Consider the following 26,683-nt stretch of genomic DNA (forward strand, 5'->3'; position numbering starts at 1 on the left):
TAAACAAAGTAAATGCCATGAGAAATGAATGGGAAATTTGGACGTCCATGGCCGTCAATGGCAGCACCCCCTATAATCGTAACACTATTAATTAAATAGATAATAACCAAATAACCCCCTCTGGGTTCTTCACAGAAAAAAAGCCAGGAAATAAATAACACTATGGGGGTCAAAATGCTCTCTGGTATTGTTCAGGGGGCCGGACCAACTGTGGAGGCGGGTCGTATCCAGCCCGCGGGCTGTAGTTTGGGGACCCCGATCTAAAATATTAATGAAAATGCAACGGTAACAAAAATATATATATATATATATACAATCAAGCGATAGTTATGAGGTACATATCCATGACCCTTTTACAGACACTATTTTTTTCCTTGTGATGTAATTTGTCTCAAAGTTTAAAATAGGCGAGTGAATAATATTTGACAGTCGTTTTTTTTTTTTTTTTTTTTTAACTAAATATGAGACAACAATTAATGATTCTAAGCTAAAAATGACAGACATTTCGAATAATAAATATAATTAGTAAGCTTCGTTTTATGGCTGGGTTGAAACAAAAGCGGTTGTGCGACGTCTGTAAACAGGGGTTTCCAGGGTAAAACGGACAAATTAAAAATAGTTTGGGGGCTTAATGCGCCTTGAATCTGCTATAGAAGCATATAGGCATATTGTTCCATCAAACACAACAGTTCTTTTGTCTTAAAATACAGCAGATTATTTTAAAGAGGAGAAACGGCTTTTTCAGTCTTGTCTGTGTTTTCCGCTATATATCGTGGGTGCTTATTGCTTTCTTTTTGTTCCTGAATTGTGTGTCGTCATCTCCTGTTCGTTAAGAGAATAAAAGAACCTGTAAAAAAAAAAAAAAAAAACACATTTGTTTCTTCACTAGCATTAGCAAAGCATGCTTCGCTGTATAGCAGGGGTCTCCAAACCGGTCTTCAAGGGCTGCTGTGGGTCCTGGTTTTTGTTCATACCAATCAAGCACAGACCTTTTAACCAATGTGGTTTCTACTAAAACAAGCAGCACCTGACTGCAATCAACTGATTACACTTATAAAACACCAGATTGGTGAAAAGGTGTGGTCTTGTTTTGTTGGAGTGAAATCCTGCACCCACTGCGGCACTATGTGGAATCGTTTGGAGACCACTGCTGTATAGTATATATTTTCTTGGAATCTATTATTCAGATCTTTTTATCCCCTTCTTTGAGATACCCTTGATTTGCACCCTTCCAGGTCGCGCCGGCGTTTATTCCTACACGTCGACAACAAATCAGACGATTTGAGCCGGAAGCCATCGCCAGGCAAGAAGTGATGAACGTCATTTGTTTACGTGCCTCCCCCTCCAGGTATTTACTTTTAATCCCGCTGCGGAATTCTTTACCTGTTTCCCGATGATTACTGTTTCAACGTCTCTGCCGGCAGGGGTGATTTTTTATTATTATGATGTGGCTTTTCTCGTCTTTATTGCATTAAAAGTGTCAGGCGGGGGTGAAGACATTAGGGAGGCGTTATGAGTCCGGTCATCAGCCGTAGCACACAACACGGCAATTGCAACGGGGTTTTTATTGAGAAAAATGAATTTCTTTCAGCTCAGACATGATGGATTGAATAATATCTCAGGAAAGTATAGGTACAAAATGGGCAGCGTTTACGAGCGGGGGTGGAGAATAATCAAATCAGCTTGAATGTTTATGGAAAAACCTGTTATTGAAGACATATCTGGTCTGGAATGCTTCCAAAAACACACTGATAACCATGAAATCATAAATATAATGAAGAAACATGTTAGCTTAACTGAATTGACTATTAAATGGACTATATTGGATTTTTAGCGCTAATTTAAAATACTTTTCTACTATATGGTGGGGCGAATAAATCTTTAGTCAACCAATAATTGTGCAAGTTCTCCCACGTGAAAATATTAGAGAGGCCTGTAATTGTCAACATGGGTAAACCGCAACCATGAGAGACAGAATGTGGAAAAAAAAAACAACAGAAAATCACATTGTTTGATTTTTAAAGAATTTATTTCCAAATCATGGTGTAAAATAAGAATTTGGTCAAAACCAAAAGGTCATCTCAATACTTTATGTACCCTTTGTTGGCAATAACGGAGGCAAAACGTTTTCTTTTCACACTCTGTTGCTGGTATTTTGGCCCATTCCTCCATGCAGATCTCCACTAGAGCAGTGATGTTTTGGGGCTTTCATTGGGCAACATGGACTTTCAACTGCCTCCACAGATTTTCTATGGGGTTGAGATCTGGGGACTGGCTAGGCCACTCCAGGACCTTGAAATGCTTCTTACGAAGCCACTCCTTTGGTGCCCTGACTGTGTGTTTGGGATCATTGTCATGCTGAAAGACCCAGCCACGTCTTATCTTCAATGCCCTTGCTGATGGAAGGAGATTTTCACTCAAAACTCTCGATACATGGCACCATTCATTCTTTCCTTTACACAGATCAGTCGTCCTGGTCCCTTTGCAGAAAAACAGCCCCAAAGCATGATGTTTCTACCCCATGCTTCACAGTGGGTATGGTGCAATTCAGTATTCTTTTTCCTCCAAACACGATAACCTGTGTTTCTTCCAAAAAGTTCTATTTTGGTTTCATCTGACTATAACACATTCTCCCAGTCCTCTTCTGGATCATCCAAATGCTCTCTAGCGAACCAGCAGACGGGCCTGGACGTGTACTGGCTTCAGCAGGGTTACACGTCTGGCAGTGCAGGATTTGAGTCCCTGGCGGTGCATTGTGGTACTGATAGTAGCCTTTGTTACTGTGGTCCCAGCTCTCTGCAGGTCATTCACTAGGTCCCCCCATGTGGTTCTGGGATTTTTGCTCACCGTTCTTGTTATCATTTTGACGCCACGGGGTGAGATCTTGCATGGAGCCCCAGATCGAGTGAGATTGTCAGTGGTCTTGTATGTCTTCCATTTTCTACTAATTGCTCCCACAGTTGATTTCTTTACACCGAGTGAAGCGTTACAGAAAACATTTGGCCTCTGTTATTGCCAACAAAGGGTACATAACAAAGTACTGAGATGAGCTTTTGGTATTGACCAAAGACTTATTTTCCACTATGATTTGCAAATAAATTCTTTAAAAATCAAACAATGTGATTTTTTTTTTTTTTCCCACGTTCTTTCTTTCATGGTTGAGATTTACCCATGTTGACAATTACAGGCCTCTTTACTCTTTTCAAGTAGGAGAACTTGCACAATTGGTGGTTGACTAAATACTTATTTGCCCCACTGTACCTATATTAAGTTTCTGATGTGAAAATTGAAAGATTTATTAGCTGTTGAAAAAAAAAAAAAAAAAAAAGTTTTAAACAAAAACGTGTATACAGTGGGGAGAACAAGTATTTGATACACTGCCGATTTTGCTGGTTTTCCCACTTGCAAAGCATGTAGAGGTCTGTAATTTGTATCATAAGTTGTCTTCAACTGTGAGGGACGGAATCAAATACAAAAAAACAGAAAATCACGTTGTATGATTTTTAAATAATAAATTTGCATTTAATTGCATGAAATAAGTATTTGATACATCACAAAAATCGAACTTAATATTTGGTACAGAAACCTTTGTTTGCTATTGCAGATACCAAACATTTCCTGTAGTCCTTGACAGGGTTTGCACACACTGCATCAGGGATTGTGGCCCACTCCTCCATGCAGATCTTCTCCAGAGGCTTCAGGTTTCGCGGCTGCTGCCGGGCAACATGGACTTTCAGCTCCCTCCATAGATTTTCTATCGGGTTCAGATCTGGTGAGTGGCTAGGCCACTCCAGGACCTTAAGATGCTTTTTACGGAGCCGCTCTTTAGTTGCCTTGGCTGTGTACTTTGGGTCGTTGTCATGCTGGAAGACCCAGCCACGACCCATCTTCAGGGCTCTCACTGAAGGAAGGAGGTTGTCAGCCAAGATCTGGCGACACATAGCCCCATCCATCCTCCCCCCAATATGGTGCAGTCGTCCTGTACCCTTGGCAGAGAAGCAGCCACAAAAAATGTTTTCTCCTCCATGTTTCACAGTTGGGATGGTGTTCTTGGGTTGTACTCATCCTTCTTTTTCCTCCAAACACAACAAGCCAAGTTTAGACCAAAAAGTTCAATTTTCGTCTCATCCGACCACATGACCTTCTCCCATTGCTCCTCTGGATCATCCAGATGGTCAGTGGCAAACTTCAGACGTGTCTGGACATGCACTGGCTTCAGCAGCGGGACCTTGCGTGCGCTGTAGGATTTTAATCCATGACGGCGTAACGTGTTTCCGATGGTTTTTCTCCGAGACTGTGGTTCCAGCTCTCTTCAGGTCATTGACCAGGTCCTGCCGTGTAGTTCTGGGCTGATCCCTCACCTTCCTCATGATCAGTGATGCCCCACGAGGTAAGATCTTGCATGGATCCCCAGAACGAGGCAGATTGACCGTCAACTTGAACTTCTTCCATTTTCTAATAATCGCTAAACAGTTGTTACCTTCTCACCGAGCTGCTTGCTTATTTTCCTGTAGCCCATCCCAGCCTTGTGCAGGTCCTATTTTATCCCTGACGTCCTTACACAGCTCTTTGGTCTTGGCCATTGTGGAGAGGTTAGAGTTTGTTTGTTTGAGCATGTGAACAGGTGTCTTTTATACAGGTAACAAGTTCAAACAGGTGCAGTTACTTCCGATAATGAGTGGAGAACAGGAGGGGTTCTTAAAAAAAGAACTAAGAGCCGAAATATTTACTAGTTGGTAATGTATCAAATACTTATTTCATGCAGTTAAACACAAATTTATTATTTAAAAATTGTACAATGTGATTTTCTGGATTTTTGTATTAGATTCCGTCCCTCACAGTTGAGAACTTATGATACAAATTACAGACCTCTACATGGCTTGCAAGTGGGAAAACCAGCAAAATCGGCAGTGTATCAAATACTTGTTCTCCCCACTGTATGTTAAATATTGCTATTGAGCCTGAAAATATAGGTGATTATCTCTGCATTTGGTGATTTTTGTGCATCTAGCGTAAAATTTGAGAATTTTATAGCAATTTTAAGTTTTGTTATACTTTGTTATAAAAAGAAAATCGGGATTTTATTAGGGAACGACTTACAACTTTTTTATGTCGCTGCTCATAGAGACTCATCTTTGCCGAAGGGAGGTGTCTGTTTTGGTTTGAGGTCGCTAGCGGCTTTGTTTTTGAAAATATTTGAATTTTAAGTCTTTGAAAATAGGCCCCCTACGGATCGACCTTACCCCCATGTCCCGTCAACTGATAGTGAAGTCTATGGGCTTGAATTTTGCCAGCAACGCCATTTATAGAAAAAATGTTATTCTTACAGGTTTTTATTCCCTTCACGAACAGGAGGACAAATGTGAGGTTTGTTGAAAATGAAAGATTGTCTGATGTTTTCAAAAACACATTCTCAAAGTTGATTAAAGCGTCATATTTTTCTGTTCATGAAAACATGCATCTTAGATTTTAGTCGAAAACGTTCGTCAAACTCAAATTCATGTTTATGAAAATGCATAAGTCGGTTGTGAAAGCACGTCAGCAATATAAAAGAAAAGTAGTTTCAATTCACACGGGCAGCTAAATCATCCTTGTTGATTGAAGACATTCATGCAAATTGGTGTTTTCTTCTTTTGCTTGTCTCAAAATGCGGCGGCGACATTTGCGGGATAGCCAAACCAGACGGCCACACGTCGTCACGCCTCAGACGACAGAGACATTTTCATCCTTCCGTCAAAACGAGAGATAACGGGTGAAAAACAGCCGGCGAGGATTAGAAATGTATCGACTCTCCTGGGAAAATGATCAAAGTCTGGATATGGTGATGGGGGAATGCAATCTGCATTGGCGCAGCTTTGGAAAATCCCTCATTTCTGCACACCCACGCATCTTAAAATCATCTTTCGTCATTGTGGGTTTTATTTTTTTTGTTTTGTTTTGTTTTCTAGATAGAATTTAAATCAACACTAGGTAATTTTTTAACAAATATTTTCATAACATTTGTGATATGTCCACTGACAACTAGTTTAATGACACCTCTGTTACAGTGCCCTCCATAATTATTGGCACCCCTGAAAAATGTTTTATAGCCTCTAATATTTTTTTTTAAATTCAAATAATATGGGACCTTAATGGGAAAAAAAAGAGAAAAATCCAACCTTCAATACAAGTGCATTCATTCAGTGGGGGGAAAAAAATCCCACATAAAGAAAAAATTATTTGACATCAAATAATGTGTGTCACAATTATTCGCACCCCCTAGTGTTAATACTTTGTACAACCCCCTTTTGCCAACAAAACAAGGTCTGAGGACTGAGATGGCCATGGGAGGAGCTTGATTTTGTGTCTGGTGAACCATTTCTGTGTAGATTTGGCCATATGTTTAGGGCCATTGTCTTGCTGAAAGACCCAGTGGCGACCCATCATCAGCTTTCGGGCAGAGGGCAACATTTTGATTTAAAATGTCCTGGTATTTCAAAGCATTCATGATGCCATGCACCCTAACAAGGTTCCCAGGGCTTTTGGAAGTGAAACAGCCCCACAGCATCACTGACCCACCCCCATACTTCACAGTGGGTATGAGGTGCTTTTCAGCATGCGCATTTTTCGTGGCACGCCAGACCCACTTCAAGTGTTTGTTGCCAAAAAGCTCAATCATGGTTTCACACAAAAATACACACGGTCCCAGGCTTCAACTGGGACCGTGTGCTTTGTTCAGATGAGACCAAGATTGAGCTTATTAGCTTATTATTAGCTTGTTTCTTCACAAATCAACAATAAATCAGAAATGCAGTTCACTTCAAAAGAAAAGGCATTTTGATAAGGCATTTTGCAGGCAGCGCTCATGTTGCACATTTATGAAAATCTGCCATAGAACCAACAAATATTTGTACTTGTCTTTGTATATTTACCCAATAACTTATGACTTTCAACATAAAGTGTATATAGTTTTATTAAGATCCATCAACTAGCATGGGCATTTAGAATGGGGTCAACCATATTGGAACACCCTGTAAATGCTTAACAAACTGTTAACAAATACTTCACAAATCAACAATAAATCATTTATCAACAGTTTACTACTGATCTATTAACTAGTAAAATGGATCGTTATTATAAAGTGTTACCATTACGGTAAATAGTAAAATGGATCGTTATTATAAAATGTTACCATTACTTTTCTCATCTTGGCAACGCCTTTACCGTTACTGAGGATGGAAAGGTGTGCGTTACTATGCGTAGCTATATTGGTTGAATGGTGCGATAAAAGTCTGAGGGAGACGGACTCACCGAGACGACAGAGCAGAGCAGGAGTGGGGAGGAGGCAAAACAGTTGTGACGCTGAGCAAACGCGATGCTAGGTGACTCCAATAATACCTGACTGTAGCCGATAGCCTACAAACTACGCCTACATGATATGGTAGACATGGTAGATATCACATCTATAGAGAACTAGATGCGAAATGACAGACACGAGGGCGTTAGCAACATGTACAGTATAGGAACTAGATGCGTTCGTAAACAGCCGCCATCTTAAAGCAGTACACTTCTTAGGAAGGCTCTGTTGTAGAGAACCTTCCGAGCGAACCTAAGTAACTTTTTATCTAAAATACTCCTAAATCGGAAACATCTTGACTTGAATCTATCTTTAAATGATTAAACTAGGGCTTTCAAACGATTAAAATTTTTTATTGAGTTAATTACAGCTTAAAAATTAATTAATCGTAATTAATCGCAATTCAAACCATTTATAAAATATGCCGTATTTTTCTGTAAATTATATATATATTCTGTAAAATAAATTGTTGGAATGGAAAGATAAGACACAAGATGGATATATACATTCAACATACGGTACATAAGGACTGTAGTGGGCATTTCACTCTACTGTCATTTAAATCTGTCTATGCTGTCCTCACTCCGAAGCGTCTACTTTTTCCAAAGCTAGACAGCTAGTGAACGACGCCATAATAATCAGACTTCTTTCTTTTTCATCTGATTTATTAATAAAATGGCCTCAAACCATTGTCCTCTTTAGACCGTCGTAAAACTACAAAAAAAAAGTACACAAGCATTGCATTAGCAACAACGTTAGCTTAGCATGCTATACAGGTTCACAAAACATAAACAAAAAGCGTCTCATACAAAAAATATAACATTTCGCTTACTAACATAACACAGTGCCTTGCAAAAGTATTCGGCCCCCTTGAATCTTGCAACCTTTCGCCACATTTCAGGCTTCAAACATAAAAATATGAAATTTTATTTTTTTGTCAAGAATCAACAACAAGTGGGACACAATCGTGAAGTGGAACAACATTTATTGGATAATTTAAACTTTTTTAACAAATAAAAAACTGAAAAGTGGGGCGTGCAATATTATTCGGCCCCTTTACTTTCAGTGCAGCAAACTCACTCCAGAAGTTCAGTGAGGATCTCTGAATGATCCAATGTTGTCCTAAATGACCGATGATGATAAATAGAATCCACCTGTGTGTAATCAAGTCTCCGTATAAATGCACCTGCTCTGTAATAGTCTCAGGGTTCTGTTTAAAGTGCAGAGAGCATGACGAAAACCAAGGAACACACCAGGCAGGTCCGAGATACTGTTGTGGAGAAGTTTAAAGCCGGATTTGGATACATAAAGATTTCCCAAGCTTTAAATATCTCAGGGAGCACTGTGTAAGCCATCATATTGAAATGGAAGGAGCAACAGACCACTGCAAATCTACCAAGACCCGGCCGTCCTTCTAAACTTTCTTCTCAAACAAGGAGAAAACTGATCAGAGATGCAGCCAAGAGGCCTATGATCACTCTGGATGAACTGCAGAGATCTACAGCTTAGGTGGGAGAGTCTGTCCATAGGACAACAATCAGTCGTACACTGCACAAATCTGGCCTTTATGGAAGAGTGGCAAGAAGAAAGCCATTTCTCAAAGATATCCATAAAAAGTCTCGTTTAAAGTTTGCCACAAGCCACCTGGGAGACACACCAAACATGTGGAAGAAGTTGCTCTGGTCAGATGAAACCAAAATTGAATTTTTTGGCCACAATGCAAAACGATATGTTTGGCGTAAAAGCAACACAGCTCATCACCCTGAACACACCATCCCCACTGTCAAACATGGTGGTGGCAGCAGCATGGTTTGGGCCTGCTTTTCTTCAGCAGGGACAGGGAAGATGGTTAAAATTGACGGGAAGATGGATGCAGCCAAATACAGGAACATTCTGGAAGAAAACCTGTTGGTATCTGCACAAGACCTGAGACTGTGACGGAGATTTATCTTCCAACAGGACAATGATCCAAAACATAAAGCCAAATCTACAATGGAATGGTTAAAAAAATAAACGTATCCAGGTGTTAGAATGGCCAAGTCAAAGTCCAGACCTGAATCCAATCGAGAATCTGTGATAAGAGCTGAAGACTGCTGTTCACAAACACTCTCCATCCAACCTCACTGAGCTCGAGCTGTTTTGCAAGGAAGAATGGGCAAGAATGTCAGTCTCTCGATGTGTAAAACTGATAGAAACATACCCCAAGCGACTTGCAGCTGTAATTGGAGCAAAAGGTGGCGCTAAAAAGTATTAACGCAAGGGGGCCGAATAATATTGCACACCCCACTTTGCAGTTTTTTATTTGTTAAAAACGTTTAAATTATCCAATAAATGTTGTTCCACTTCACGATTGTGTCCCACTTGTTGTTGATTCTTGACAAAAAATTAAAATTTTATATCTTTATGTTTGAAGCCTGAAATGTGGCGAAAGGTTGCAAGGTTCAAGGGGGCCGAATACTTTGGCAAGGCACTGTATGTGCATTATTTACAACAACCATACTTACGGACAAATCTTGTCCAAGGATCATATAAGCACAACATTACAACGTAGGCGTCAGCCAAAGACGTCCTGCAGCCATATTGAACTGGCAAGACAACAATAAACCATGTCGCAAAGCGACCACAAGAGTTCGCTGTTAGACAACACAAAAAGCCTTGCTGTAAAACTTCCCAAAAGGCAGAACACTGTCTGAGCGGGACATGTGCGTTAATTGCATCAAATATTTTAACGTGATTAATTGAAAAAATTACCGCGCGTTAACACGATAATTTTGACAGCCCTAGATTAAACAGTTTTAAAATTTCTACATGTCAAAAGTGGACAGAAGGGAACTAATGCAATAATGGGAGCAATTTAACAACTTTTAACGGTTGATTCAGGGTAAAGGGTAAATTAGGGTGAAGAATTGGGCTAGGGCCAATTGTCCCAAAAACCTTTTACACTTCACATAGTGTGACCTGTTGTTTGTTTGTTTGTTTGTTTGTTTGTTTTTTTGAGGATTTTTTTTGAGGAAAAATAAAATTAAACTCGAAAATTATCACCACTTTGCCAAGAAACTAATTACTCTTACATTCAGGTAACTGAGTTACTAACGCAATTACTTTTTGGGAGAAGTAATTTGTAACTATAATTAATTACCTTTTTAAAGTAAGATTAACAACACTGATTGAGGTCCATGTAGATCAGGGGTGTCCAAACTTCTTGCAAAGGGGGCCAGATTTGGTGTGGTAAAAATGTGGGGGGCCGACCTTGGCTGACGTCCTTTACGTAGAACAATATATTTAAGCAAATTTTAGCAAGCCATTCTGTGTGTAACATTCGCTTTCTTATTATTTTTTAATTACCGTAATTTTCGGATTATATGCCGCTACTTTTTTCCCTCATTTTGAATCCTGTGGCATATACTGCAGTGTGGCTTATTTGTTGATTTATTTGGGTTAATAGGTAAAGATTTATTCGACAGTAACGTCATAAGAGTGTCATAAGACCGTCATATTATGACATGACACGATCATGGGCATTATTGAATGCTTATGACAGATGACACTAAATGGCATCTGTTATAAGCATTTATTATTATTATTCATGTCATAATTATGATTGTCTTATGACAGTCTTATGGTGCCACTGTCAAATAAAGTGTTACCAAATACCAGAACTAGCAATTACTGAAACCGCTGGAACAGGAATTGAAGAAATAATTAGGACAGAACATGAATTTTGATTATAATTTACATCTGCAGTGCTGCAATGCATGCTAGGAGGCATGTTGGCCGACAACAGTGTTGACAGCAGGTGGCAGCAGAGGATGACTGTCTCCCCCAAGAGTCTCCCAAACAGGGGTCGCGTTAACCGAATATTTTCCGTCGTTGAGCGGTTTTTTTAAAACTGAAGTCCATCCGTCATTTTGACAGGTTGCAATTCACACCCCAGACCACAGGGTGGCGAGTGAGTATATTAATTAGCTATTGTCTCTCTTGATGCATGACGTCGGTGGCCTTACTCGGAAAAATGTCAAGGCAACTGAGTGTTTGCCTGGCACGGCCAGACTGTTCTCCCTGTATTTTTCAAACACTGAGAGAAAAGTCTGGGACACAGCCTCTCGAGTAGGTACAAAATCAATCGACAAATCAGATTTGTTTATTTGCGTGACGTGTTCTTCACGAGCAACGTCACTCTTGCGCGCCGAAAGTCGTCTCTATAACACGGATGGCGAACGGGAGAGCCGAGAATATGCTCCTATCCGCGGTAAATTCAGTTTTAAATGAGCTAAAACACATCGACACGAGACATTGACAACAGTCTGTCTCACGCTAGCCATGTTGAATAAACTCCATTCTCCTCGTATGTTTATTTCCGCGCGCAAGTCCCTCATCGCTTTGCTAACGGCACGTCTGCCCGTCGCTGATTGGTGCACTCCGCTGTATGTTTGCCTCTTGTTAAGCTTGTTCAGACCGAATATTAATTAAAAATGAATGAAAACTAAATACTATTAAATATGTCATTATTATTATTTTAAAAATGTAAGTGACGGGTAAAAATAGATTATGACCGGATTTTTATGACACTCAGTCAAAATGACAGACAACGAAAAAGTCTAGCGCAACCTCTGCTCCCAAATGAAGCTTCTTGAAGCAATAAAGCTTTGTAGCCAATTGGTTCAAAGCTTCATGGTGGTTCATTTGGTCTTATAATGCCACTGTCAAATAAAGTGTTACTGGTTCATATCTTTTGGTGTAAATATCCCATAACACAGTGAGGATAGCTACGGCTTATAGTCCAGTGCGGCATATCTATGAACAAATGTCGTTTACGTGTCAAATTTGGAAGGTGGCGGCTTATAGTCAGGTGCGCCTTATAGTCCGAACTCCGAAAATTACGGTAATAATTCCAACAATCTCGCAACTAGCCTTTGTGGCGTTCTCTTTCGACTCTCGAGCTCATGCGAAATACTGCTGCTGCGAATTTACACTAGCTTCAAGTTGTCAACATGTCAGCGTGTCTTGTTTGGTAATATCGCCTCACATTGAACTCGACAGCAACTGTCTTTGCAAATGAGCTAGACACAGTTGTTGCGTATTTTATCGAAGAAATAGTCTAATTTCCACCTGTCCTTGAAGCGTCGGCTGTCGCAGTCAACTTTTTTTTTTTTTTTTTTATTGTCGCCATTTTAGAAAATTGAAAGTTAAGGGTCACACGGGGTAATGTTGCTTAGAGTGCTGATGCCTTTCAGTGGGTAAATGAGGAGCAGCATTTAGTGTGTAGGCTACTTCATATGCTGGTATTAGTACTGCTGTCAATTTATTAGGTCTGTGTGCGGGCCAGACGTTATTGATTTTATGACAGAAGCTGGGGGACGGATGAAATTTGACCACGGGCCGCATTTGGCCCCCGGGCCGGACTTTGGACATGTCTGATGTAGACAATACATGTCCATTCTATTGATGCAATGTACATGGATTCCATTGACGCATATTTAAGTCGATGCCATTGACGGCCATGGTGGTCCAAATTTCCCATTCATCTCCAATGACATTTACGTTGCATTGACGCCCATGTGCACAGATGCCATTGAGGGCCATGCACGTCAATTCTATTGATGCCAATGTACTTGGATTCCATGCACGTCCAAATTTCCCACTCATTTTCAATAGCAAAAAAACCTGTGTCCCCAAATCAACAGGAAATGACCTTATATCAATAGGACGTGTCCCTCAAATGTCCCCAAATCAACATGAAGTGACCTGATATCAACAGGACGTGTTCCCCAAATGTCCTCAAATCAACCTGGGCTGGTCAAAGATGTAACGTAGATCTACCATAGCAAAGCCCCATAATAATTTCTCCTGAGATTGCAGTTTCTAGTTACTAATGAAAATGCAAGAATTAAGATCGGATTGGCATAATTTTGTTTAAATTCATGGAAAAGGAACTTCTTGGAAGTACTCATTACTTGTGTGTCCTACAATTGACGACAATCTCCCTTACGGCTTGGGAAGAAGTTTTTAGAAGGACTTGTAGGAAATATTTTATGAGTAACTGTAGGAATTTCTTGCAAGTACTGCTTCTGTCTTGCAAATGGTAACAATTGCCTATATGTAGCGTGAAGCATGCACTGAACAGTGTTGGGCACGTTACTTTAAAAAAGTAATTAGTTACATTACTCACTACTTCTTCCAAAAGGTAACTGAGTTAGTAACTGAATTACTCAATAGTAAAAGTAACCAGGGAAAGTAACTATTTCCGTTACTTTAAAAAGAACTTGTTGTATGTCAAAGAATTTGAAATTTTCTGAGCAGTATTTGAGTCAGTGGAATAGAGAAGAACAGACAGGTAGTTAACTTATTAGGTGCTTCAGCAGATTTGAATTGCTTACCACAGATGTCGACAAAAGCTTTGCCCCGGGACATAAATTACACATAACATGCAGGTTCATTCCTTTAATTTCGACAAACTTGAAATAGTGTCTATATCTCCACGTCTTAAAGGACAAATTTTCTTCTGAATGCTCTGCCATCCCGACCCTGTGCATTCGTTTTGCGTGTGTGTGTTTGCCGCACGCGCTGTTCCGGTTTGCTTGTGAAATCACCGGCTCTGATTAGCTTACCACGACACATGACTCTAACCCTCAGCCAATCACAATCACTTCCATCGCATCTCTCGAGGGGCTGCATTCAGGTAGGCTCGTTTCCCGACAATTCACGTCACCTTCAAAGCGTCTGCCGTCCTCAAGATGGAAGCAGAATTATTGCTGGCTTACAGTGGGAGATGGGAACGAGGCTAGCATCAGCTGTAGCAAACACAGAAACGTTACCAAACTTTGGAAAGCATTGTCTAATTGAATGAGCAGGGACAAACAGCCTGGAGTCAGAAGTACGTGCGCTATTCTCGAACCTGAACGCACCCCAAGTCTTGGATGACAAATCAACAGAGCAGAGAGTCGACTCGACACGGCTGGTAGTTTCTTCAATTTATTCAGAGGAAGTAACGCACCGCTTTTGACCGTCAGTAACGGTAACGGCGTTGTAACGGCGGAAAAAGTAATTAGTTAGATTACCCCGTTACTGAAAAAAATAACGCCGTTACGTAACGGCGTTATTTATAACGGCGTTACTCCCAACACTGGCACTGAATAAATGCACAAAAAATTTTTGTGCGAGCACAGGTCCTACACGTGACCATAATCTCACGTGAATTAAAAGTCAACTGACAACATCACGGCGTCTGGTCCGAAAACAACAATCCAACTCGGACGACAAAATTGCCATCCAATTGCGTAAATTGAAGGCTTTGTCCTCGTCCTTGCTCATTTGTCCACACAGGAAATTAGCCGCCTCCATCCTCCTCGCCAATTTCCCACATTTCCCTGAACTAATTGCCGAGCGTCACGGAATATTGTTCAGGTCTTCGCCGACTAGGCCAGTTTTTTTTTTTTTGTAATGCAAAAGATTGGAGCGTTATTAATTCATCACCAAGAACATATGATAATACAATACATCCGCTAACAAGGCACAGCTGAGATTAATTCATGCTGCCTAAGGATGTTTTTTTGCGTGTAATTTTGCAGTTGTTTGATGGGTTTCTAGAAGATATATGCTCAAAATAACCTAAAAGAAATGCAAAGGTAGATTTCTGACAAGTGCTGGCTGTGTCTTACACATGTCAACAATCTACCACATGTCCAGAAACATGCTAAAGGTGCTCCTAAGCATATAAAAATACATGAAACCAGCTGAAGGATAAATTCAAGCAAGTACTGAATGATGAATGATGCGCTGCAAAACTCCGCGTTGAATAAATAAAATTCATTTTGTTTATTTTTTGCGTTTGACAGAAATGTGATGGAAACTACCTGGAGTGCCGGCAGCTGGCTCGGTTAATATAAAAAAAAAAAAAACGGCAGACGAGGCGGAAAGGCGTGCACTGGCTGAATGAGCTCGATATCGGCTGAATGGCAACTAAATGCAGAGCCGGAGTCCTTATCAGTCAGCTTCGGCAGATGTGCGACGTTTACCCCTTTAAGCGCTTTTTAATGGCAGAATTGTGGCGGTGACTGTAAGCGTGCGAGTGTGCACAAAAGATTGCATTTAGGCTTGACATTGAACTGGCAAGTGGGAAGTTGAGAGGAAGTGTAACTCTTAAGGCTAAAAAATAGCAACAGGGAAAGAATCTGCAGAGATTTCTATTCGGGTTGGGAATCTCTGGCATGAAGCCGATTCGATATGTATCTAGATACACAGGTTACGATTCGATTAAAAAAAACGATACATTTTGAAGGCCGACCGATTCGATACTAGCGTAATTTCCCGAATATGACGCGGACTTTTTTTCCCCAAAATCAACTTGTAAAATCATGGTGCGCATTATAAACGGGTACATGGATGGAAACAGAAATATATGGTGGAAAACACAGACAAGACTGAAAAAGCAGTTTCTGCTCTTGCACTCCTCTTTAAAAGAAACTGCTGTATTTTAAGCTAAAACAACTGTTGTTTTATATAACAATATGTCTATATGCTGCCATAGCAGATTCATGGCACATTAAGCCCCCGAACTATTTCAATTTGTCCGTTTTACCCTGAAAACCCCCATTTACAGATGTCACGCAACCGCTTTTGTTTTAACCCACCCACAAAACAAAGGTAATTAATTATATTCATTATTCAAAATGTCTGTCATTTTTAGCTTAGAATCATTCATTGATGTCTCATATTTCGTTTAAAAAAAAAAAAAAAAAAAAAACGACTTTAAAATATTATTTACTCATATATTTTAAAGTTTTAAACAAATTATGTCACGACGAAAAAATGGCGTCTGTAAAAAAGTCACGGATATCTACCTCATAACTATCGCTTAATTGTATTTTTTTTTGTTACTGTCGCATTTTCTCCGATATGTTAGATGATAAATAATTGATCCAAACAGAAAAAAAAGTTGGAAAAAAAACGTTTAAAAGGGTAAATATATGAAAAAGAAAATCTCCACCACTCCTTGATGTCTGCAATTTCTGCATCACGACCCTTGTTATATTACCATGTTTCACCCATAAAATCCCCCCAAAATCCAGCTGTGCCCATTCACAGCTGTGCGTTGACACTGTGATACATGCTACATGGAGTTTTTGGATCGAAACAAAGTATGTACGCGATACTATCTCCTTAAAGTCATGGCGTCTGTAATTCTATTCTCGCGTGCTCTCACCTCCAGATAGGGTTTTGCTGTTTATTTATTTTTTTAAAAATTGCCCTCCTGCTCAAAAATTTTCTTCCCTCAGAAAAGTGAGATTTTAAGCTTTCCAATGATGTATCACACATGCATATCGGACAATTTTGAAAGTTGGATAAATTGGGGGTCTCAGAGCGGAACTTCAGGTCACCTGAGTGTTTTCCGCCATATATATATATTACATAGATATATAAACCGATTTTTCAAAATTGACACGGCCACGTTGTGTTGAAGAAACGTATGCGGCGACCCGTTGCCGACTATTGCGGTACGTGACGTCATCACTTTGTTATGGTAATACTTCACTCTAATCGGCCGAATGATTTCGTCTGTGTTAAATTCTGCGTTTTTCACTCTTCATAAAGCACAGAATATAGTTTCTTGAACTCATTTGAGTCGACGTTTATTGCAGCTCCGCAACTCGTACCATAACAAACGTAACAACACACTTCCTGTGTGTGTCCGTCAGCTATATCTGTCCGTCTGGAAACTCAAACCCAAATAACAATAGTTCCTATTAGAGATGTCACGTCACGTCATCTTCAAAGTATCGGAATCGGCAAAAAAATATCGGCTATGCCTTTTTAAAATATATATATATATATATATATATATATTTTTTTAAATTAAATCGTTTTCTAGTTGTAATTAACGTTAGACATAATATGTTACTCTTCCAGAGTCTTAAGTTTAGGCTTAAGGTAGGGTTATCAAATTTATCCCAAGTACGGCAGTAATTAATTTTTTAAAATATGTATCACGTTAAAATATTTAACGCAATTAATGCATGCGCTGCACGACCCACTCACGCATTGTAGCGCTCAACCTGTAATGGCGCCGTTATACCTATATAGAGAGATAAAAGGCAGCGTAAAATGAGTAGAGTGAATTTTGGCATCCTTTGGAGCATTTTTTTAATTGGCTAAAGCCTTACAATCCCTCTCCCTACTATTAGAAAAATCATGGGAAGCAATGTGGGGAAGCAAGGTAGCAATTGATCTTTTTCTTAACACCTTATGTCATTTCCCAACGCAGAGAAGATATATCAATTGGTAGCACATGCATTTGGGCATGGCTACAGTATCGTTTACTGAAAGCTCAACAAATACACTAGATCGCAATATTAAGTCACAATATACAAAGTCACAAGTCTTTCTATCCGTGGATCCCTCTCACAGAAAGAATGTTAATAATGTAAATGCCATCTTGAGGATTTATTGTCATAATAAACAAATACAGTACTTATGTACTGGATGTTGAATGTATATATTCGTCCGAGTTTTATTCATTTTTTTCTTAATGCATTGCCAAGATGTATATGATCGGGAAAAGTTATCGGGAATGATTGGAATTAAATCGGGAGCAAAAAAAAAAGAAATTGGATCGGGAAATATCGGGATCGGCAGATACTCAAACTAAAACGAGCATCGGATAGGAAACAAGTTGAGGCAACCACGACTGTGAGTGGTGCTTGAACATATTATATCGTGTGCGGTCTCAATCTAAGTGCGCTCTGAGGTGAATGACACAAGCGAAGCATGTGAAGTAAAAGCTAAATTATTATCATATTAAGCAATGCATTGAACTGGGTATTAGAAGCCAATTCTTCTGCTCGCGATAGCCGAATTCTAGCTCTACTATCGGTTCATTGAATATTTGTCGAATGGTAACTTTACTATTGCTACAGCTGTATCTCTCACCTGTAAAACCGGATATCCGGTCGTATCGGTTTATCGTTCTCAAGCTTAATTTCTAGCAAATATTAGCCATGAGTGAGTACGGAAGGAGCCCTCTTAAATGTATAAATCTAAATAAGCTGCAGGAACTTCTAGCTAGTCCTTCCTACAGGTGACAACAATCCAGGGGCGGACTGGTAATCTGTAGCTTCTGGAGGATCACAGAACGGCCGGTGCACTGGGCGGCCGCCATCCGTACATCACTGTTTTTATCCCCCCTATCCTCTATGATTATCTACAGTTCGCATCCAATCCGACAGGTGGCAGCAATGCGCCTGACTGTTAACCGCCAATCTGATAGGAGAAGAACAAAGAAAGCACAGAGTAGCCTATTTTGGTAAAGCCTTACTCCTTGTGGAAGCAAAATAGCGACGAGCATGGATAAACAATATGGATGGTGGTGGCAAAAAAACAAAAGAGAAGGGTGGCGCGGAGAAGGTTAGACAGAAAAACTGAAGAAACTCGAGAGCGAAGCATCATAATTAGGGTTGTTCCGATCATGTTTTTTTCGCTCCCGATCTGATCCCGATCGTTTAAGTATCTGCCGATCCCGATATTTCCCGATCCGATTGCTTTTTTTTTTTTTTTTTTTTTTTTTTTTGCTCCCGATTCAATTCCAATCATTCCTGCTAATTTTTCCCCAATCATATACATTTTGGCAATGCATAAAGAAAAAAATGAATAAAACTCGGACGAATATATACATTCAACATACAGTACAAAAGTACTGTATTTGTTTATTATGACAATAAATCCTCAAGATGGCATTTACATTATTAACATTCTTTCTGTGAAGGGGATCCACGGATAGAAAAACTTGTAATTCTTAAAGGATAAATGGGACTTTGTATATTGTGACTAAATATTGCCATCTTGTGTATTTGTTGAGCTTTCAGTAAATGATACTGTAGCCATTTAACTGCCCAAATGCATGATGGGAAGTACAACCATGACTGTGCGTAGTGGTACCAATTGATATATCTTCTCTGTGTTGGGAAATAACATAGGGTGTTAAGAAAAATTACTAAAATTACTAAAATACTATTCTACCCCACATTGCTTCCCACGATATTTCTAATCGTTGGGAGAGAGATTGTAAGGCTTTAGCCAGTTAAAACAAGGCTCCAAAGGCTGCCAAAATTCACTCTACTCATTTACCGCTGCCTTTTAGCTCTATATATGGGTAAAAAAGCACTTTTACAGATTGAATGTGACAATGCGTGAGTGAGTCGTGCAGCACATGCATTAATTGCGTTAAATATTTTAACGTGATTAATTAAAAAAAAAAAAATTACCGCTGTTGACGCGATAAATTTGATAGCCCTACTTTAAGCCAAAACTAAAGACTCTGGATGAGTGTAAGACATTTTGTCTGTAACGTTAAATACAATTAGAAAATGATTTAATTGAAAAATATATATATATTAAAAAAAGGCATGTCCGATATTTTTTTGCCGATTCCGATACTTTGAAAATGACGTGATGGGACCCGATCGATCGGATCGATCGGGACATCTTTAATCATAATGTCACAAGTTGACGCACATGTTCGGAAGCAGCAGTCTGGCTGCAACGGCCACGCCAGCTAGCAACAGCACAGTCCCCGGCGATGGTGAGAGTGGGTGCGGCAGCCGCTCTTACGTGCAGCCGGTGCAGGGAGAGAAAACAGACGAGGGAGAGGTTAATGATGAGCTGATGGAAGTTCCCCAGAAAAGCGCAGAGCAAGTAAGTAGGGATGAAGAGGGATACTTGCTAGGTATATTGGCAATTGTTATCCACCAGGTAGCTACATTTTAAATGAATGAAATGGCAATTGAAGCAGGGGTCCCCATCTGCCGGGCCGCAGACCGGTACCGGTCCGTGGCGCATTTGCTACCGGGCCGCACAGAAATAATAATTTAATAACGAGCGCATTCTGGCCGAATTAACCCTGTGCCCCTGCTTAACACACCAATATCCCTGTCTACTCTAGATATAATACTACGGGATGGATTAGAATGTCGTCATAGAAATTCATTGATTGGACTGCTAGAGTACATCTTGTTTGTGAATATAATATCTATGTGCGCTTGTCCTCGATAATAACGTATTGCCAGGCCGCGGGCGCAGCACATTTGTTCCCGGAAATAATTAACCCCCACACGAGCGAAGATGACTGAAAAACAGACGTCTTTGGAGATATTTTTACGGCGAAAAGGGCACCTGACAAGCCTACAACCTCGAAGACCCACGAACTGCGAAGGAGTGGATTTGTGACCGGTTTGTGAATAAACCGAGTGATTCGAGCATGTCTGTGCAACAGGAAGATCAACTTGTAGAGATCGCAAATGAGGGCGACCTTATTAAACGTACATTTGAGACAACTCTACCGAGGTTCTGGATTTAAGTCATTCTGGAATATCCTGACATCGCTACAAGAGCATTGAAAACCTTGCTACAATTTCCAACATAGTATCTTTGTGAACCGGGCTTCTGTTTAACGACAAGGCGACAATGGTGACAGCGGTGTGCAGTTGTGTGCAGCTTATATGGCAGGATGTATCTGAGGAGAACTTTTGTACAAGTCCTTCCATGATCAAACGTAAGTTAATATTCCTTTCTTTTAAGAAAGTTTGTAGTGTTTATTTTGGAATCGCTGCATTTGCGCATTTTGCGGCGATGTTTAACGTTACGCGCATGCGCAGAACCGCATCATTGCAATTTTTGATGGGTTGCAAAATTTGTCAGAACACCGGTCCGTGAAAAAATGACCCAAATAACACCGGTCCGTGGTGCAAAAAAGGTTGGGGACCCCTGAATTAAAGAGCTAGTGCCAGCTAGGCCATGTCCCCGTTTGCAATCGTGTCAAGTTACAGTATGCTAGTCCTACTATCCCTCTTCTAAGAAAAAATTATTGTAGCTGTAAAACAACATATGCACACGCAGCAGCAATATTAATTCAGAAGAAATATAGTCTCCTGCCTTTTTCTGGTTCTACATAGAGATCCTGAGAGTGTTCTGTTCATTTCTCAGTGAGTATTCAAGTTAAAATGTATAATTACAGCCTCTTCCCATTGTGAGTTATCATAAATCATACCACATTTTCTTTGTGCTTCAGGCAGTCTCCTGCCTTTTCTGGTTCAACATTGAGACCTGGACTGTGCTGTTAATTTCTCAGTAAGTAGTCAAGTTAAAATGTATAATACTGCAATGTGTAGTTCTTCATAGCCGCTTCATTTTTCTCTCAAAGTGCACGAAATTGATGCATTTTGCAATAAAATGTAAAAAAAAAAATAATAATAATAATTCTCCCAAGGGGGCATGCCCCGGGTCACCATCTGTGTTTCCCTTCGTACAGCGATTCTTGTGGGGTGGGCTGAGTCAAAGTCCAGGGCTGCTTTTTAGTCCCAGTCCGCCCTGCAACAATCTACCTCATTTCTGGGTTCCAGGTTGCCATTGTTGTTGACGTCGCAGGGCGATGGCGTCACTGGGTTACGCTCAGTGCTTAATTTGTAAATCATAAGGTGCGGGAACGCAAAGTACATATGACAGCGGAGTGAAGACAATTGAAACCCCGCCGCCGTGTGCAATGACCCGGGGTAGTTTTGTGTGATTTTTCGCTTCGAAAGAGGAGAGTAAGGCTTTTTAACGGCAATCGGTTCAGGTTAGCATGTCAGCTAGCTTTCACGCTTCCTAGTTTGTTTACGGTCTCAGAAGCCGGGGCAGGGAAATGACAAAAACCAGACTAACTCATGTGGCATGAAATATCATTTGGGTGGTGCAAGAAGTTGATATTTTTTACCATTATCGAGTAATTTTGCCATGTACTTAATAAATGCATTATGAATATTTCATATTCCATTTAGCACAAGACTGTTATTTGTCATGACTATACCATTTATTTAGCAATTGGGGAAAAATACTTCGATAAAAAGAATATCGTGTAAAAATATTGGAGTAGAGAGATTGAAACAATTATGCTGCTCCCTTTGTCGCATTTTCCTCGTTCTGAATAATTCCCCCTCAATGGGTTGAATTCTAAATCAAATGAAATCGTGACCTTGCCAACGTCATCCTCCAGCTGGGGACGCTAGAGCGCTATAATGACAGGCAGGGTTAAACAAATTAAAACACTAATTTCTCGTCATTTGCGCTTTGCCAAATTGTTGTATACAGTCAAACCGTCTCAAAATATGATTCTAATTCACATAATAATGCTATTTAAGATTTTTTTCACATTGTCACAGGCACTTTAAAGCTGTTAAATATACTTAAAAAAAAACAAACTGCCGTGATCAGCATAGAGCTAAGAGGGCTGATCATGTTTCACAGTCCTAATAATAATCAGAATGTTTTCGTTAAGTGAATGTAATTGACTGGTGTTGGTGTTCACCACCCTTTGATAACAAACGAAGCCACGCCCATCTCTCCAGGCGCCCTATTAGAAGAAGACGACTGACATGTTGGACTTGATAAGAAGAGAGATAAAAAGACCCTCGAATGAAGTCGCACCCCCAGGAATTCCAACTAATGATCTCTACACCAAAAGTTATTCCATTCAATATCATTTTCCATACAACATACTAAAACTACTGTACATGTTCTTTATGTAAATAATGATTTGCACTGCTACTGTGGATGTAACCTTTACACCCTTTGATTTAATGCGCGTGTACCCTTAGGTCTTCATTAAAAAGTCTTCCTATGCCTGCCACATTGTTTCTACTCGTATGTATGTAAATGACAGGAGTTTGTTGCATACACACACACACGTACACACACCTACATGCCGCTGTCATCTTCGGCACCTGCGCCAAGACGCTGTGTTCACGGTCATCTATCATCTCAGCCTGTCATCACTTCTAATTATGCATCCATTAGCTGAAACGCACACATGCTTTCCATTCAGAACTCTTGGATGAAATTACTTATGAAACTTGAAAACAATCGGAAAGAGGATTGACAATGAGCAGTCTGTCCCCAAAATTGATCAAAACGTTTTTCGTATTGTCTGATTGCAATTTTTTTTAAGTGCCTGTGACACCAAAAAGCATGTTTATTTCAAATTGCCTGCGGTATTTTATGCTCCTGAACGAAACGGACTGCTTGGATGTGTGTGGAAGCGATTGATATATATATATATATATATATATATGTTTTAGGGCTGTCAAAACTATTACGTTAACGGGCAGTAATTAATTTTTTCAATTAATCACGTTAAAATATTTGACGCAATTAACGCACATGCCCGCTCAAATAGATTAAAATGACAGCACAGTACAATGCCAACTTGTTACTTGTGTTTTTTGGAGTTTTGTCGCCCTCTGCTGGCGCTTGGGTGCGACTGATTTTATGGGCATTGTGTAATCATTGACATCAACAATGGCGGGCTACTAGTTTGTTTTTTTGATTGAAAATTTTACAAATTTTATTAAAACGAAAACATTAAGAGGGGTTTTAATATAAAATTTCTATAACTTGTACTAACATTTATCTTTTAAGAACTACAAGTCTTTCTATCCATGGATCGCTTTAACAGAATGTGTAAATAATGTTAATGCCATCTTGTTGATTTATAGTTATAATAAACAAATACAGTACTTATGTAGCGCATGTTGAATGTCTATATCCATCTTGTCTTATCTTTCCATTCCAACAATGATTTACAGAAAAATATGGCATATTTTGTAGATGGTTTGAATTGCGATTAATTACGATTAATTAATTTTTAAGCTGTAATAAACAAGATTAAAAATTTTGTTTGACAGCCCTAATATATATATGTGTATATATATATATATAATATATATATATATATATATATGTGTGTATGTATGTATATACACAGTGGTGCAAATAAGTATTTAGTCAACCACCAATTGTGCAAGTTCTCCTACTTGAAAAGATTAGAGAGGCCTGTAATTGTCAACATGGGTAAACCTCAACCATGAGAGACAGAATGTGGGGGGGGAAAAAACAGAAAATCACATTGTTTGATTTTTAAAGAATTTATTTTCAAATTAGAGTGGAAAATAAGTATTTGGTCACCTACAAACAAGCAGGATTTCTTGCTGTCAAAGAGGTCTAACTTCTTCTAACGAGGTCTAACAAGGTCCAACGAGGCTCCACTCGTTACCTGCATTAATGGCACCTGTTTTAACTCATTATCGGTATAAAAGACACCTGTCCACAATCTCAGTCAGTCACACTCCAAACTCCACTATGGCCAAGACCAAAGAGCTGTGGAAGGACAGCAGAGACAAAATTGTAGACCTGCACCAGGCTGGGAAGACTGAATCTGCAATAGGTAAAACGCTTGGTGTAAAGAAATCAACTGTGGGAGCAATTATTAGAAAATGGAAGACATACAAGACCATAGATAATCTCCCTCGATCTTGGGCTCCATGCAAGATCTCACCCCGTGGCGTCAAAATGATAACAAGAACGGTGAGCAAAGATCCCAGAACCACACGGGGGGACCTAGTGAAAGACTTACAGAGAGCTGGGACCACATTAACAAAGGCTACTATCAGTAACACAATGCGCCAGAGACTCAAATCCTGCACTGCTAGACGTGTCCCCCTGCTGAAGAAAGTACACGTCCAGGCCCGTCTGAGGTTCGCTAGAGAGCATTTGAATGACCCAGAAGAGGACTGGGTGAATGTGTTATGGTCAGATGAAACCAAAATAGAACTTTTTGGTAGAAACACAGGTTCTCATGTTTCTCTCATGGAGAAAAAATACTGAATTGCATCCGAAGAACACCATACCCACTGTGAAGCATGGGCTAGAAACATCATGCTTTGGGGCTGTTTTTCTGCAAAGGGACCAGGACGACTGATCTGTGTAAAGGAAAGAATGAATGGGGCCATGTATCGAGAGATATTGAGTGAAAATCTCCTTCCATCAGCAAGGGCATTGAAGATGAGACGTGGCTGGGTCTTTCAGCATGACAATGATCCCAAACACACAGCATGGGCAAAAAAGGAGTGACTTCGTAAGAAGCATTTCAAAGTCCTGGAGTGGCCTAGCCAGTCTCCAGATCTCAACCCCATAGAAAATCTGCGGAGGGAGTTGAAAGTCCGTGTTGCCCCACGACAGCCCCAAAACATCACTGCTCTAGAGGAGATCTGCATGGAGGAATGGGCCAAAATACCAGCAACAGTGTGTGAAAAGCTTGTGAAGAGTTACAGAAAACGTTTGGCCTCTGTTATTGCCAACAAAGGGTACGTAACAAAGTATTGAGATGACCTTTTGGTATTGACCAAATACTTATTTTCCACCATGATTTGCAAATAAATTCTTTAAAAATCAAACAATGTGATTTTTCTGTTTGTTTGTTTTGTCACATTCTGTCTCTCATGGTTAAGGTTTGCTTAAATTGACAATTCCGGGCCTCTCTAATATTTTCAAGTGGGAGAACTTGCACAATTAGTGGTTGACTAAACACTTATTTACCCCACTGTAAATGTTTGGGTGGTTTTAGTTAAAGCAGACACTGCATTTTCGTCTATTTCATTTTGACAAAGATCAGATCACATTTGATGGTGATATGTAGAAATGTGAGAAATTCCAAAAGATTGAGATACTTTTTCATACCACTGTATTTTTGGTATTTTATTCATGCAGTAGTAGTAGTAGTATGTAGTAACGAAAATGGTATTGAGTATTGAAGTCAGTATACATCTCGCCTAATGCAATCTTATTCTTCAGTTGTTTTTCACTGAAACTGCTGATAGTTAGTTTTGCCTCAGAGAATCATGGACTTTAACTGCCAACAATAATCATGGACTTTTAACTGCCAATCAGCAAGGCTCATGACCTATTTTGTAAGATGAGTTAATCACCAAACAAACACACCTCCTTTTAAGTACAGTATATAAGCAACTCCGAGCTCTCAGTGTGCATTTCTCTACACAGCTTTGTTCTGTCATTGAATGCACCCAGAAATTTCTGAAATTAAAACTGCGCTGTAATGATCTCTTGCCTCCAGTCTTTTATTTTGCAGTCCAGTCTAGCCGTCTCACCTGAATTGAAAACGAACACGCGGAGGACCTGAAAGACTGCCTCCAACAGTATCCATATCGAGTTTAAAATCCGAACAACAGTCGCATAAATACGAACTGAGAAGGTGCCTTGTATGTTAACATAACATAGCAATTAAGAGTTATTAAGATGAATATAGCATAAAGAACATGCATTTACCAAACCATCAGTGTCACTCCATTCGTGATTAGCTTTTTTTTGCTTGTTTTCTTCATTTGAGTCAGAGTAATCTAATTTTGACAGTCCCTTACAAGTTTCTCGCTAACGCTAAACTTTCTTTCTGCTGCTCGATTCGTGTTGTCGGCTGCAAATTTCACTCCTTGCAACTTCTAATGTGCAGAATATTATTTTCTTGTCGAT

General features: G+C 39.8%; 1 long non-coding RNA gene across 1 annotated transcript; it reads left to right on the forward strand.

Annotated features, from left to right (window-relative positions):
* Window positions 1-975: 975 nt before the first annotated feature.
* On the forward strand, window positions 976-22,885 carry LOC130907289 (uncharacterized). Its single transcript, XR_009061440.1, has 4 exons — window positions 976-1,152; window positions 1,236-1,348; window positions 21,396-21,454; window positions 22,711-22,885. It is a non-coding gene; the product is annotated as an uncharacterized LOC130907289 (long non-coding RNA).
* The last annotated feature ends 3,798 nt before the right edge of the window (window positions 22,886-26,683 follow it).

This window comes from Corythoichthys intestinalis, chromosome 19 (assembly GCF_030265065.1).
Source record: "Corythoichthys intestinalis isolate RoL2023-P3 chromosome 19, ASM3026506v1, whole genome shotgun sequence".
Taxonomy (NCBI): Eukaryota; Metazoa; Chordata; class Actinopteri; order Syngnathiformes; family Syngnathidae; genus Corythoichthys; species Corythoichthys intestinalis.